Source organism: Anser anser (assembly GCF_964211835.1).
Source record: "Anser anser genome assembly, chromosome: Z".
Lineage (NCBI taxonomy): Eukaryota > Metazoa > Chordata > Aves > Anseriformes > Anatidae > Anser > Anser anser.
The window spans coordinates 2,678,070-2,693,278 of NC_139723.1; the positions used below are offsets into that span (position 1 = coordinate 2,678,070).

At 53.7% G+C, this 15,209-nt stretch overlaps 1 long non-coding RNA gene across 1 annotated transcript in view; it reads right to left on the reverse strand.

The window, feature by feature from the left end:
- Positions 1-12,322: 12,322 nt before the first annotated feature.
- LOC310889806 overlaps positions 12,323-15,209 on the reverse strand; it is a 3,913-nt gene continuing 1,026 nt past the window's right edge. The window contains exons 1-2 of the long non-coding RNA XR_014576806.1: positions 14,104-15,209; positions 12,323-12,986 (exon numbers count right to left, since the gene is read on the reverse strand). The exon at positions 14,104-15,209 is cut by the window's right edge and continues 1,026 nt beyond it. This is a non-coding gene — a long non-coding RNA (uncharacterized lncRNA). The remainder of the gene's footprint in view (positions 12,987-14,103) is intronic.

The window sequence follows — 15,209 nt, forward strand, 5'->3', positions numbered from 1 at the left end:
GCATTTGTGGGTGTCTGGATCCTGCGGGACGTGTGTGTGTGTGTGCGCCGCGGTGTGTGACCGCAGCATCCTGACGTGCGCGACAAAGTGTGAAAAATGTACTTCTCGAGAAACTTGGAAGGAGATGTCATTTATCATTGTAACCATCATAATACCACAAATTTTCACTTTTCTGTTCCATTTCGGATTGCATGTGTTTGTGAGTATTTCACTAGATCAGTGACAGCTCTTTATTTGCATAATTATATGCTCTGGTCTGAAGAGAAAACTAACCCCCAAATTTCATGGGTCACCAAACTGCGACAATCAATGTTTTATCACGTATGCTAAGCAAAACCTAAGGAGCTATATGAAGTTTCTTGGGTAGTTTTTGCTCCTCAGAAAATTAAAGATTTTGTGCCTCCTGAATAGATGCAAAATCTTCCCGGGCTCTTTGTAACTCAGCTCCGTTTGAAGGCGAAACCAGAGATTAGTGCGTAGATCTGGATTTGAGACCCACTAGCATTACTACTTCAAAGTAGACTCAAACAAGCAGCTTTGCCGCATCTCTAAATTTCGCCGTGCTCAGCACGGTCCCCTAAATGGCAGGAACAAAATGGCAGGAACAAAAAGTGGCCAAACGTGACGGCGAGGACAGCATAGCCCAGCCCGCGCCGACCGCCGGCTGCAGTTTCGCCCCTTAGAGACGTTTTATTCCCCCGATGGGTGTGAAGACAGAGGCGGAGAAAACCCTGGCCCAGTTTGCGTGGCTCCAGCAGCGCGCAACAACCGCACAAGGTGGCACAAGTCTGGCTCCCGATGGAGCAGGGAGGAGCGGGTTTGGTGGTGGGAGCCGGGGTCGGTGGGGCCGGCCAGGAGCCCCTCCTCCCTCCTCGCCCGCTGGAAATGCCTTTGAGTTGATATATATAAAAATAAATAAAAATTAAAATGCGAATAAATGCAGAAGTGAACGTTTTCATTGACACCTGGGGGGACCTCTCAGGCTGGAGGTGAGCTGCGGGTCCCGGTCCACGCCGCCCTGGTTTAACTTTGGGACTTTGCAGGGGGAGCACCTGCGGCTTGCAGCCCTGCCGGGGTCCCGCACGGTTTTTGGGCAGCAGACCCCTGCCCCAAAAGTCTCACTCGCTGCCAGCACCGCTTCCCGGCCCCGTGCCAGCAGCGCTCAGCCCCCGGTCATTTTTATTATTATATTTTTTTTTATTTCTGGGGGAGGTATTTACTATTTTCCCGGGGGAGCTGGGTGGATTTCCCGGGAACTTTGGGCGAGTTTTGGCTCCCCGGCGGCTCCCACGCGCCAGCACCGCCTTCTCCCTTTGCCTGAAGGAGGTGAAACACGAGTGGGAAAGGCGAGAGGTGCCTGCCCGCCCCCCGCTGCCCCTAGGACCCCTCAGCTGGGGTCAGGCAAATGGGAATATTTCCGGGGGCCGGCTCCGCGGGCTGATTTGTCCCGGCGGAGACAATAGCAGCAGTGATTTCCCACTAAACGCGGCGCAGGAGAGAGCTGACCCTTCTCTGGAAAGGCCTGGGTCTTTTGTCATTTCCATTCCAAGCCATACCTAATCCCCTATCGACTGGCAAGGGACCGTCCGCAGACTTGTGCCTTCACACTCCTTCCTGAAAGCTGCTAACCCCGTCACCATTAGACAAATACCCCTCCCGCGCATCTTCCCTCCCCTCCCGGGGCCGTTTTACGCCTTCCCTTTGCCAGGCTGGCTCGCCACACGAAGAAATGCAGTTTTGTTTTGCACAGCGAAGCAGATGATGCGAGGAGCCCTCCTCGCCCACCGCAGCAGGCGGCACAGAATTGCCTCCCCCCAGCACGGATCCTGCCCCTGCGGTTCCCCGTGGGGTGCAAAAAGGCACCAGCGGTACTCGGGACCCGTAAATACTGGCCCGGTGGTTCTCAGCAAATACCAGGCGAGGTGTTGCCACTTTGATGATCGCTTTTGCCAGCTTTTCCTGGTTTTCGGTCCCTTTCTTGCAGGTGTAAACCTTACTTTTGTTCCCACCGAGGTTCTTGCTAATTTAATTAAGAACCAAAATTTGGGTCGTTCTCGGATGGGGACCGGCTGAGCTGTTTGGGAGATACTCCCCTCTTCGAGTGCGCTTGGATTTTATTTTTATTTTTGTATTACCATTAAGGTTACCAATAAAATCTGGATGCGAAGTGGTTTTCCTTGGCACTTTCAGCCAACTTGGGGTACATCTTCGGGAGGGCTGGGGACACCCGAACCGCAACGGACAGGGGCTGCGGGGGGATCCTTGTGACACTTTAGGCGGGTTCCCGACATAAAGCGACCTCCTGGGCTGGGGCAAAGTTCCCGAAAAGCGGCGAATGTGCGGATGGGTCAGGGAGCACCCGGGATGGGATGGGATGGGATGGGATGGGATGGGATGGGATGGGATGGGATGGGATGGGATGGGATGGGATGGGATGGGATGGGATGGGATGGGATGGGATGGGATGGGATGGGATGGGATGGGATGGGATGGAATTGTGATGGGGTGAGGTGGGATGGGGCTGAAGTGAGAGGTGTGGGATGGGATTTGGAGGGGATTTGGATAGAGTGGGATGGGAGGAATGAGATAGGATGTGATAGAATTGGGATAGAATTGGGATGGGATGGGATGGGATGGGATGGGATGGGATGGGATGGGATGGGATGGGATGGGATGGAATTGTGATGGGGTGAGGTGGGATGGAATTGTGATGGGGTGAGGTGGGATGGGGCTGAAATGAGAGGTGTGGGATGGGATTTGGAGGGGATTTGGATAGAGTGGGATGGGAGGAATGAGATAGGATGTGATAGAATTGGGATAGAATTGGGATGGGATGGGATGGGATGGGATGGGATGGGATGGGATGGGATGGGATGGGATGGGATGGGATGGGATGGGATGGGATGGGATGGAATTGTGATGGGGTGAGGTGGGATGGGGCTGAAGTGAGAGGTGTGGGATGGGATTTGGAGGGGATTTGGATAGAGTGGGATGGGAGGAATGAGATAGGATGTGATAGAATTGGGATAGAATTGGATGGGATGGGATGGGATGGGATGGGATGGGATGGGATGGGATAGAATTAGGATGGGATGGGATTGTGATGAGATGGGGTGGGTGGGATGGGGCGGGTTGGGGGTTCCTCTCTGGCTCCGAGGCGGGCGGCGAGGGCCGGGCTTTGCGGCGCTCGGGGCGGGCCCAGCACCACGGACAGCGCCGGGGCCGCCGCCGCAGCCGGGGCGTGGGGTCCGGGGCCCGGGGTCCGGGGTCTGGGGTCTCCGCCGCTCCGACGGGGTCGTCGCCCCGGTGGCGGACGGGGGCGTGGGGAAGGGGTCGCCGGATGGCCCCCAGATTTCCTCCCTCGGGAAGCGGACCCCAAGAGGGAGGTCGACGACAAGGGGAAAAGGGGAGGTGGGGGACACCCCCGCCCCGTCCGCCGTGCCCCCGGCGCCCCCCGGCGCCCCCCCGCTGTATCAGAGCCCCCTCGGAGGGAGGGGGAGGGGAGGTGGGGGTCGGTGGCTGCGCTGCAGCCACTTCGGGCAAAACTCTCGGGGGCCGGGTGCTCCCGGGCGGGAGAAGGAAAAAGGGGGGAAAAGGGAGGGAAAAAAAGGAAAAAGAAAAAAGTTGATTGCCTGTTACACTCCCCCTCGGCTCCTCCCGGGGCTGCGGCAGAGGGGCGGGGGGGGCCCCGGCCCCGGCCCCGAGCGGCTCCGCCGGGGGAGTCCCGGCGCGTAGCCCCCAGACCCGGGAGGCACCGGGAGCCTCTCCCCCTCCCGCCCCACCCGGATCCGCAACCGGCAGCGGGGACAGACACCCGGGGGGGTACCTGGTCCTCGGAGAGCCCCTCCCGGGACACTCGCGGCCCCGGGTCCTGCTGGCGGTGCCGGGGGTCGCGAATCCGTTTGCTCCGTGCCTCCACCCGGCAGCCCGCCGCCGTGGCTTCCCGGGGGGGCCGCCGTGCTGGACGTCGTTTGGGGACCCCCCGGGGGGTCTCGGGGTCGCCCCCCGCCCCCTGTGTGTGCCCCCCCTCGCCTCAAGCCCCCAGGGACTCAGCGCTCCACCGAGGGGTGCGGGATGCCCCCGGGACGGGACCCGCGGCGGCTCCGGGGGGCATCGGGGGGTGACCCCGCTGCGGGAGGGGCCAGGGCGATTTCTCCGAGCCCACCTCCCCCCGGACCCGCCAGAGCAGAGGGCTTCGCCCAACGACTTCAGCGCAGAGGGAGACACCTGCATCAAAGGCTTCGCCACACGCGCACGAAACCGAAGGCTTAGATGTCTTGCGGCGCTGAATATTCGTCTAGAATGTTTTTTTTTCTATTTACCCTTTTAATTTATTTTTCTTTCTTTTCTCGTCTTTCTTTATTCTTCTCCGCTCTTTCTTTATAAATAAATATACACGTATACGTATATATATTAAGGGAAGACGGAAACAGAGTTGGAACCCCACTGCGCCTTCACAATGGTCGGGAAAATTCACCCCCGGTTCTCCACCGAGCCCTGTGCTCTCCGAGCTCTTTGAAAGCAAACGCAGGCGCTGGAGTTTCGTTCGGATCCACTCCAACTTTTTGGATTTGGCCTCTGAGTGCCCAGACTTTGTTGCGTTTCATGGCGTTTGTTTTTATTCCCTGTTTTTTGTTTGTTTGTTTGTTTGTTTTTAGATCCCTAATTCTCTGCCTCCCTTCCCAGAACAGGGTCCCCTCCTGCCCCTTAGCCCGCGTCCCCCCGCGCTGTCCCCACTCCCTGCGCGGGACAGGCAGGGTCGTTCACACGCATTTTGACCCGTGAGGGCTCCCCATCTCTTGGGGAGCATTAAAAACTTTCCCCTACGAATAGGGCAAAATGTATTTTATTTGTCTTTCTGGAGACTTTTTTTTTCCCCCTTTTCTCTTCAAAAGGAATAAACAAATCTCCCCCAGCCCGAGGAGGAGCGCCGGGACCCCCTTGGTGCTTTCCTCGCCCCCTGCTCCTGTGACCCCCCGACGCCGTTTGGCATGGCTTCTCCTCCTTTTGGCCATTTGTCAGTGTCGCATCCCCGCTGCCAGCCGACGGGCAGCGAAGCGGCCGCGCGTTTCTGGCCCCGCACGCAGCGGGGAGACCCGTCCCCAGCTCGGTGCCCACCGAGACACCCCCTCGGGCCTTCAGCCCCCTTCCCCGGGCTCCACAAGTAACAGAGCAATAAAGGGGGCTCCAGCCCACACCTCCAGGCGTGCAGCGGACCCATTTTTGTCCCTGTCGCCGTGTCGCGACAGGCGATGTGTGCGAGAGGGGACCCCCCGCTCCCACCCCAGCGGCCGAGGCAGGGGAGATGGGGGGGGGCAGAAAAGGGGGCGAACTGCGGGCGGGTTGGGGTCACCTTCAGGCGCAGCCTTCCTTCCCAAAGCCCTCTCCCCGCCGCAGTCTTCCTCATCGCGGGCTTGGCGGGGACGAGCATGTGAGGTCCGCGGTGCGGATGGGAGAGGGGGCAGGAAAATCAGAATCGGACCCCTGGGTGCCGGGGGTTCTTCGGGAGAGGGGTGCTGGGGGTTACGGGGAGGGCTGTGCGACCCCAGGTGCTGCCTGCCCCGCCGTGCCCGCTGCCTGAAACGAATACCTGGAGAGAAATGCAGAGCTCGGGGCAGGCTTAGCTCCGCCGGAAGGGCAAGTGCCAGGGCTCTCATTCCAGCTAGACGAAGGGCATTGTTTTTACTCCTATTTTATTTTTTTTTATTTTATTTTATTTTATTTTATTTTATTTTATTTTATTTTATTTTATTTTATTTTATTTTATTTTATTTTATTTTATTTTATTTTATTTATTTTATTTTATTTATTTTATATTTTATTTTATTTTATTTTATTTTATTTTATATTTTATTTTATTATTTTTATTATTTATTTATTTATTTTCAGAAAGGTAAATGGGATTTGCTAGCATTTAAGGAACTGGAGTTAGAACAAAAGCCAAACTCTTTAGCATGTACGTTTTCATTATCAGCTTTCAACCTTGCAAAACTAGAGCCATTTGCTTAACTTAATCCGTAACATATGTTTGCAACAGTAGCAGATTTTTTTGGTGTGTGTGGTTTGGATCTGATCAAGTTGTAAATTTTCCGCCTTAGGTTTTCAGCGCCTCCTAGTTACAGCCTAACACCTATTGAGGGAGAGAGAGACTCCACAAAGATCCCACGGCACCAAATCCGAATAATCCGATCCGAAATCCCTAATAAAGTTTACCAATCAGGCCACTCAAACTCCTCCGGATCCCTCCCGCCGAGGAAGGAGCCGCCACGCTCCCGAGATGAGCCGAAATGAGCAGCCCAGCATCTCCCTCCCCGTGCCTCGCCTGCGGGAGCGCTCCGCAAGACAGCGCTCGGTGATTCACTGTTTACTATTACTTTTCCCCATCTCATAGGCCACTTTCCTTAAGGTGTTGCAGGATTGATGCAAATGATGGAAACCTCCCTGTTCAATTACTGGCAGCAATAGCAACAGCGCTGGTGATGATAACGTCGCAGCCCGATGGGCTAAGACAATGCCCGCTCTTTGTCAGTTTGATCTCCCCCAGTAACTTTTTAGCGGTTTGTCTCGCAAAGAGAGGGTTTCTTCTGCCCCAAAACGCCGTTTACTGTTTAAATGCGGGAATTGGGAAGAAGCCCTAGCAATGCTGAGGGTGTATTTGGGAGGGATGCCCTCGCTGCCTAGAGCTCGGTGTTGTCCATCCCCACAGCGGGTGCTGGCGCTCGCCTTGGGGAGAAATCCTCAAAAACGCCCACACCACGCGCAGCCCTGTTGGGACCAGAGGCCCGTGTTTGATTTCCCGACCCTTGAAACCCATTACAACTGTCCTGCTCGCTTCGTGGCAGCGCGGCACGGAGCGCCTCTGCGCTCCCACCGAGCCCACACCCGCGGAGCCGCATACACCGCTCCGCGCCCGCGGACACGCGTGGGCACCAGGGGGCTCCCCCGCGCCCCCTTTCCACCTCCCCTTGAGCTGTGCCGGGCTGCGGGGCACTCCCCCGGGCTCGCCCGACTCCGCTCCCACCCCCCGAGGGCTGCGCGGGTTTTGCGCGGCCGGCATCGCGGGCGCGGAGCCCCCCGCGGGCGTAGGCGGGCAGCGCGGCGGTGCCGCGAGGCGGAGCGCCACCTAGCCCCCGCCACGGGAACCGGCCACGGTGCGGCGGCGGCGCGGAGAGGCGCGGAGGGGCCGCGCTCCCCTCGCCAAGCCCCATTCCCCGTCCCGCCGCAGCGGAGAGGGGGGCGCGGAGGCGGCTCCGCTCGGCACCCGGGAGAACCCCTCCGGTCTTTGTCCTTCATTTGTCCGGGGGGTTATTAGGATAATCTATTTCTCCGTCTTCGCTAATTAATTCCGCGCGAATGCGCTGCGCCACACGCGTGTCGGCGCGCACCTGGCTGGCAGTCATCAGCCCTCAGGGCTCGCCGTCCGGAGAGCTGGCCGGGGGGCGGAAATATCCGAAATTCCCGGCCCGGCCACCCGCAACAATGGCGCGTTCCCAGCAGGGACCTGGGTGCGCCCGGAGAGCCAAGGTGGTTTGGCAAGGGGGACAAAACGGGATGCGCTAAGTGCTGCGTGACAGCCGCAGTGGTGCCGGGAGTGAAACTTGGAAGCCGAAAATGCCCTTACCTGCAAACAAACAAACAAACAAGCAATCAAAGTTTGCTGTGTGTTTAGATCCGCCTTCCAAAGAGAGCAAAACAAAGGCAGAGCGAACATTAAATCTCCGCTCCCGCTCCCGTCCCGTGAAGGGTCACCTTTCTTTTATGGAACTTGCAGGGCTCCAGGGGAAAATAAATAATTAAGTGGATAGATAGATAAAGTAGTAAATAAATGCTTCTACCTCGTGTTTGCTCTATTTCGGCAAAAATAACCCAAAACGTCCGTGGTGTGTAGACACCAGAGCAGGTCTGCAAGGGCATCTGGAGCGTTCCCACTGCTGCGGAGCCACATCAAGTCCCTCGTCCGAGCCCTGTCCTTGCGTTTGGAAGGAAACGACTGACACCAGTGAACGGCTGTGTGTCCAAGTATCTTTATTGTCACGTCCTTTAAAAATTTTACTTGGTAACTTCAAAATTTTCAATCAGGTACAGACATTCCATAACAGAAAGCCATGCTGCTTTCTGCTCTGCAATAATGCTTTTGTTGTTTGAGGGTTTTAATAACTTATTGATTCATGTTTTATCTACATCAGAGTGCAAAAATGTTACTGCAAGTCTCTTTGGCTTCTTTCTTCCCTTCCTTCTTTTTTCTCTCTTTCTCTCTTTCTCTCTTTCTCTCTTTCTCTCTTTCCTTCTTGTCTTTCTTTCTTTCCTTCTTTCTTTCTTTCCTCCTTTTCTTCTTTCCTTCCTTCTTTATTTACCTTTCCTTCCTTCCTTCCTTCCTTCCTTCCTTCCTTCCTTCCTTCCTTCCTTCCTTCCTTCCTTCCTTCCTTCCTTCCTTCCTTCCTTCCTTTCTTTCTTTCTTTCTTTCTTTCTTTCTTTCTTTCTTTCTTTCTTTCTTTCTTTCTTTCTTTCTTTCTTTCTTTCTTTCTTTCTTTCTTTCTTTCTTTCTTTCTTTCTTTCTTTCTTTCTATCTTCCTCTTCCTGTCTTCCTGTCTTTCCCTCTTTCTTTCGTTCTTTCCCTCTTTCTTTCCCTCTTTCTTCCTTCCTTCATTCCTTCCTCCCTTCCTTCCTTCCTTCCTCTCTCTCTCTCTCTCTTTCTTTCTTTCTTCCTCTTCCTGTCTTCCTGTCTTTCCCTCTTTCTTTTGTTCTTTCCCTCTTTCTTTCCTTCTTTCTTTCTTCCTTCCTTCCTTCCTTCCTTCCTCTTTCTTTCTTTCTTTCTTTCTTTCTTTCTTTCTTACTTTCTTTCTTTCTTCCTTCCTTCCTTCCTTCCTTCCTTCCTTCCTTCCTTCCTTCCTTCCTTCCTTCCTTCCTTCCTTCCTTCCTTCCTTCCTCTCTCTCTTTCTTTCTTTCTTTCTTTCTTTCTCTCTCTCTCTCTTTCTCTTTCTCACTTTCTCACTTTCTTTCTCTCTCTCTCTCTCTCCCTCTCTCTTTCTCTCTCTCTTTCTTTCTCGTCATTAATCTTTTTCCTTTTCTTTTCTTTCTATCCCTTTACCTTCTCTCTCTTTCCCTTTTCCTTTCTCTCTCTCTTTGTTTTTCACTTTTTATCTCCCTACCCCCCATTTATCTCCCTCTCTCCATCCCCGTCAGTATGTGGGGAAGCATATTGAGATGCGGTGGGACCACAACGCCCGAGGTGCCGTGTCCAGCAGGTGCACCCCATTTCCTCTCCGTGGCACCCTGCAATGGGGAGCCGCCCTTTCGCAGCCCCGCTTCCCGCTGGGGCAGCGCCCTGCGCGCCCTGCATCTGCCCCGTGATGCAGAAATGATGAAATTAGCACAGAGATAATAACAGTATTGAGCTGTTCGGGCAGGTTACGCTGCTTAACCCCGGCGCAAGGCAGCGGGGGCGGCTGTGACGGGCACCCCGCGGATCGGGGCCGGGGGGGGAGTCTCCGTGCGCCCCCCCGGGGTTGCCCCCGGCCCCCGGCGGGTCCCGAAGCGGCGGCGCGACCGGGGCAGGGGCCAGGGGCTGCGCCCGTATCGGGGCTGGGCTCGGGGGCGACGTTTTTAAATCTCGGGCTCCACCGGCGAGGTTTCCTCCGACGTGGAAGGTTCTCCGAGACAGGGAACCCAGCTGTTTAATTTAACATTGATTTATTGCTTTTAAAAGTAAATTTACACACATGCCAACAGCACTCCGTTTTGTTTCCCCAGACCCAAAGATTTATTTTCTACTTAGCGCTTGTCTGACAAAACAATGTCCTTTAACTTTATTACACATCGATGAGGAAATCTGTCTTATTTTTGGTAGGATTTATTGCTCTGTTACTTGTGGAGCCTTTTTGTGATACAGCAAAAGCTAAGGTCAGAAAATAAACACCAAGTGAAAGCCGGGCAAAGAAGCAAAAGCCAGTAAAGGTAGCAGCAGCTAGTTGGTGATGTTATCGCCCCTGTTGGAGTCCATCTGCAGCCAGGACCACGATTAGGAGAGGGGGAAATCATTTTAACTTGGCGCACGCAGGTAGGTGGTTGGGCTTTTTGTTTTGTTTTGTTTTGCCTGTCTGTGGTGCTGACTGGCTCTTCCTTCATTTGCAGCAGCAAAGGGTCCCTAATGTCTCATGGCTCTCTGTAAAGACAGCCTGTGAAACCTATCTGTAATTGTTGAAGGGAAAAAAATGCGGGGTTATCCACACCACGCTGTCTTACCTCTGCGCAGTAAACTCCCAATTACCAGATCTACGTGATGGCTGAACTCGGGGGAATTACACTGTACTTTGAAGCAGCTTTTACGGTACAGTTCATCTACGTTTTAGTTTTCTTTAGTTCTCATTAAAAGGCCACTTTCTTCTTTTCACTGATATACCACTGTCTTTGTGTCCTTCATTTCACACTCTCAGGGGAGAAAAAAAGTTCTCAGATCTTATCTGAGGGGGTGGGATGTAGTAATAACAACAATAACAACAACAACAACAATAATAACAACAACAACTACTACTACTACTACAACTACTACCACTACTGTTAGTACTACGACTGTAACTACTACTGCAACAACTACCGGATTTCTTATTGTTTCCCCTTTTTCTACCTTAGTGCAAATCTTTTATTTTAAATCAGGGCTTGTTGATACTAACGAAAGGTCCTTCGGTAGGACAGTGGACGGAGGGATACTCCAGTGGTATTTGAGAAGGTAAAATAGGAGATGGACACAATGTGAACAAATCTCTCTTTCTTTCTCTCTCTCTCCCCCACACATTTTTTTTTTTTGGCTGTGTGTTCCAGCCTGAGTCTCACAAACCGATTTCTCGGAGAGGAATCTAATAATCACTTTAGAGATGTTCAAATGAGGACACTCGCTCTTTTCTAGCAGGAAGTAAAGATGTGACAGGTTTTGTTATCGGGGGTATAGCCAGAGCTTTGTAAGATATTCCCTTTCTTTCCCCATAAATACACCATCTTTAAATAAAGACCCCCTGTCTTAAAGCGTGACTCTCCCTGCTGGCTCTGTCCACTTTCTGTCCGGTGTGTCCACATAAATCCAAATTTCATGTCACTTAACATATTTTAATGATTTTACCAACCCAGTCAGACTTGTGTGGGATTTTTTTGTTTGTTTGTTTTTTTGTTTCTTTTTCCCAGGAACTGTACGCGACTTTTCCCTGCTAACCCCCAAGCCCGCTTTTCCCTTGACCAGCCTTGGTGGCAGAGAAAACAAACCACCCCACCAAAGCAAATAAAAGGGGGGCTCAGCGGAGCGCTGGAAATCCTCATTTCCGTATGAGCAGCGGTTTTCTGGCCAGCCATTTGGGGAAAAAGAAAAGAAAAAAAAGGAGAAAAAAAAAGAAAAAAAAAAGAAAAAGAAAGAAAGAAAAAAAAAAGATAAGGAGCCCACTGTCACCCTGTCACTCAGAGCGGGGCCGTTTCCCCCACCTGCCCCATGCCCCAAGGGGCAGGCCGGGCACAGAGGGACCCGGGGGGGTCACAGGGACCCGGGGGGGGCCGTGACCCCCCCGCCCTGTGCCGGCCCTGGCTTGCGAGTCCACCACAGGCAGGGCAGGGTAGGCCCCAGGCGCTGGGGTGCTGCTTGGGCACTCCCAAACTGCGGCCAGCCTGGGTCTAGGGACAGCAAGGGCTTTTTTGGGGGGGTATTGCCCCCCTCACCTCCCCACCCGCTCACCCTGTCCGGTCCCGAGGTGCAGCCGCGACCCCGGGGTGTTCCCCCACCCTGAGCGCCCCGGCTGGGGGTTACCCCCTTCGAAACGCCATGGGAGCATTTAAAAGTCCTTTATTTCCCTTTTTTTCCTTTTTTTTTTTTTTTCTGGGGGGGGGTGGGGTGGGGACGGGACACGGGGGGGCGGGGGTCGCTTGGGGTGCTCCCGGACCACCTGCAAAGAGGCCTCCTCTCGCCCAGCGGAGGGTCGCCGCCGCTGCCCCCTCCCCGAACAAGGGGGGGGTCTCGGGGGTGGTGCGGGGGGCGCAGGTAAAGAAAATCCCGGGCGCTGGAGGGGTGTCGAGCACAGCATCCGGGGCCGTGCCCGCGCACGGTTCCGCCTTGATATGCAATTAAATTATAGCAAATTCCTCTTTAAATAATATCGTTGGGAATCCTTCTTTAAGATTCAAGGATGTCTGAGGTTAAGTAGCTTTTAAAACGTCAGCTCTAAATGGCTTATGCAATGAATAGCTACCTTCAAATCCTAAAACCATTATAAATATGCTATACATATGGATGCCAGTTTATCTCTACATATTTCTTTTTAAAATGAGGGAAGCGTTCATAAAAAGCTACTTGGAACACTTTATTTTAGGAAAGCAGATGTTAATTTTTTCACATATCATTTTATGACCAAGTACATGTGTAACATTGGAAAGCATCCAGAGCGCCTCTATTATTTGCTAAATGACTGTTAGTTGAGGCATATTATTCTCCGCATAACCGAGGTATAGGTTATATCAATAAAATAAACATCTGTGACTTTAGCAGGAGAGGCAAAAAAAAAAAAACAACAGTTCCCATAAAAGTGGGGAAAGCGTTTGTGTAAGGGAAAGCACACCTGCGAGGGAGTAAATTGGCCATTTACGCCGAAAACAGGCGCTGTGCTGTACAGAGAATGGGGAGGGGGGAAAACTCGAGGAGAAAACCGCTGCGGCTCGGTGCGCACCGGGCTGAGGAGCCCGGGGATGCTTTTTCTAGGCGAGGGCTACTCGCCCTGCCCTGGGCAGCGCGGCGTGTAGCTCGCAGGAATGCATCACCCGCAGCTTCCTGCTGTCAGTGGTTAGGGACTCCCGGGGACTTCGAGGGGCTGGGTTCTCCTCTCGGCAGCGAACGCCCTGTGTTTGCGGGGAGTTTCGCGGGGGGCTCGGCTCGGTGAGTGCAGCCGGACGCGGTGCGCTGCCGCCGCAATCAGCCGCCTGCGATGCTTAGCGCTAGGGAGGGCAAGCGCGCTGAGCTAGGGTTTAACAAACAGGGGCGTTATTGATCAAATATGAGGGATAAATATGCGTATGTATTATTTATCTGCGCACATACGTAGGCACACGCGCGGCCGTGTGTCATTACCCGGGACGAAGGGAGCCGCCTGCGATCCGGGGACAGCAGCGGCTGCTCCCCGCCTGCCTCAGCCCTGCCCTGCCTTAGGAGGTTTTTTAACACTTTAAAAAAAAAAAAAATGCTGCAAATATGAAAAATAGGTCACCGGTAAAATTGGTCCCAGCATGGAGCGTAATTGTAACAAAACGCTGCCGAGTAAAACCGAGGAGCTCACTGGCTGCTGGTAGCCTCGTCGCGAGCCATCTGGTGCGTATTAAAAGCGGCGCTGTAAATATTGCCGAAAAATAATGCATTATCGGCTCCGCCGAGCGCCGGGCCTGCGAGCTTCCCATATGCTGGGCTGTGCGGGCGCGCAGGGAAAGGTGTCGGCAGCCAGGGGCAACTCGGGCATTGTTCGGCGTGGTCCTGAGGGCAGCCTGTCCCGACGGGGGGCGGGGGAGGAGGGAAGGCCCCTCTCCCCTTTCCTTCTCCCCTCACCCCGTCCCGCTCGCTCTGACGACGTAGGGTATGCAACTGATGACGTCACTTCGCATCAGGGCCCGCAGCAGACGTGACCCAGGCAGGAGCTCATCTGTTTCTCATCACTTGGGAAGTTTCTCTCGCTCCCTCCCTCCCTCCTTCCTTCCCCCTCCATTTTTTTTTCTTATTTATTTTTTTATTATTATTTTTTTACTTTTTCCCACGTGAATAAGGGACCGGGCGACGGAGCGGCACCGCACGGCCAGGCCGCGCCCCGCTGCCCCCATCCCATCCCCATCCCCATCCCCATCCCCATCCCCATCCCCATCCCCATCCCCATCCCCATCCCCATCCCCATCCCCATCCCCATCCCCATCCCCATCCCCATCCCCATCCCATCCCCGTCCCACCCCGTTCCCGCAGTCCCCGGCCCCCCCTGCCCCGTCCCACGCCTTCTCCTGCCCCCACGCCATTGTTCGCGCCTGCAAGCAAACTTTGGCTGCCAATTCAAAGCCCGGCAGTCCCCTGGCTCCTGCATTGTACTGAGGGTCACTTACTCTTTTCTCGGAGTTGGGCTCTGCTCCTTAATCTCTCGTCTTCTCTGCTGGTCATGAGCTGACGCCTTCTCCCCGTGCACCCGGAGCTGCCTCAGAGGCTCGTCCTGATAAACCTGCTGCTAATGACGGCCCAGTGCAGCGGGCACAGGAATAAAAACTCCCTCTCCCTCTCTGCCCTTTTTCTTTCTTTCTTTTTTTTTCTCTCCTTTTTTTTTTTTTTTTTCCTCCGGGCTGCATTCCCCTCTGACCGCTGCCTTCCTTAATTACGGGAGCTGTATTTCTTCCCTGGCAGTCATTCGTGGGGATTTTTTAGGTGGAAAGGCGTTTCGGCGGTGTTATTTTTGAGCAGGGACCAGTGCCCTATATCCAGCGGCTTTGAGTGAAGTGCAGATTGAGACATATCGGGTTCCCTATAAAAGGATCATTTCTTGTGGGAGGTTGGACACGAAGTTTGGACTCGTGACTTGCATTCCTGAGAGACATGCATATTTTAAAACAACAAAGCAAGCTCGGAAGAAGGCTTAGAGGAGGGGAGAGGGAGGAAAAAAAAAAAAAAAAAAAAACTTGGAAAGAAGTTACTAAGTGACAAACATCTGTCAACATGGACCAATTTGTATGGCTCTCTGGAAGAAAAAGTACCTGACTAGTTTTATTTATCACTTCAGGGAGCCGCAGCTACTTTGCTGGAAGTTTGTGAGGCTCTCCAGCCTCAGAAACGCTGCTCAGAAAGGCAGTTTGGCTCAAATCTGGGAGTTTAAAGCGCTTTCTGGCCTTTGGATCTAAGTCCCAACTCCTTCTTTACTGGCTCTTTGTGCAGAGCAGGTTCAGCTCTTCAAAAGCTACCTGACCCCCCCCAAAAAATAACCCGGAGGAGGAAAAAAGACAAAAGGAGAGCAAACGCGGAGGCTCGTCTGTCTGTGTAATGAAGTCACCGGCGGACCCGACCCCGCAGCGCAAACAACGGCTGGGGAAAAGCGAAAGAAAACACGAAAATATATATATATAAAAGGGGGGTGTCTTGTTGCGCCCTGCAAATAAGCAGGCGGGGAGGAGGCGATGCTGTGAGCGGGGCCGGGCCCCCAGACTCTCGGGACGAGGGGATGAGG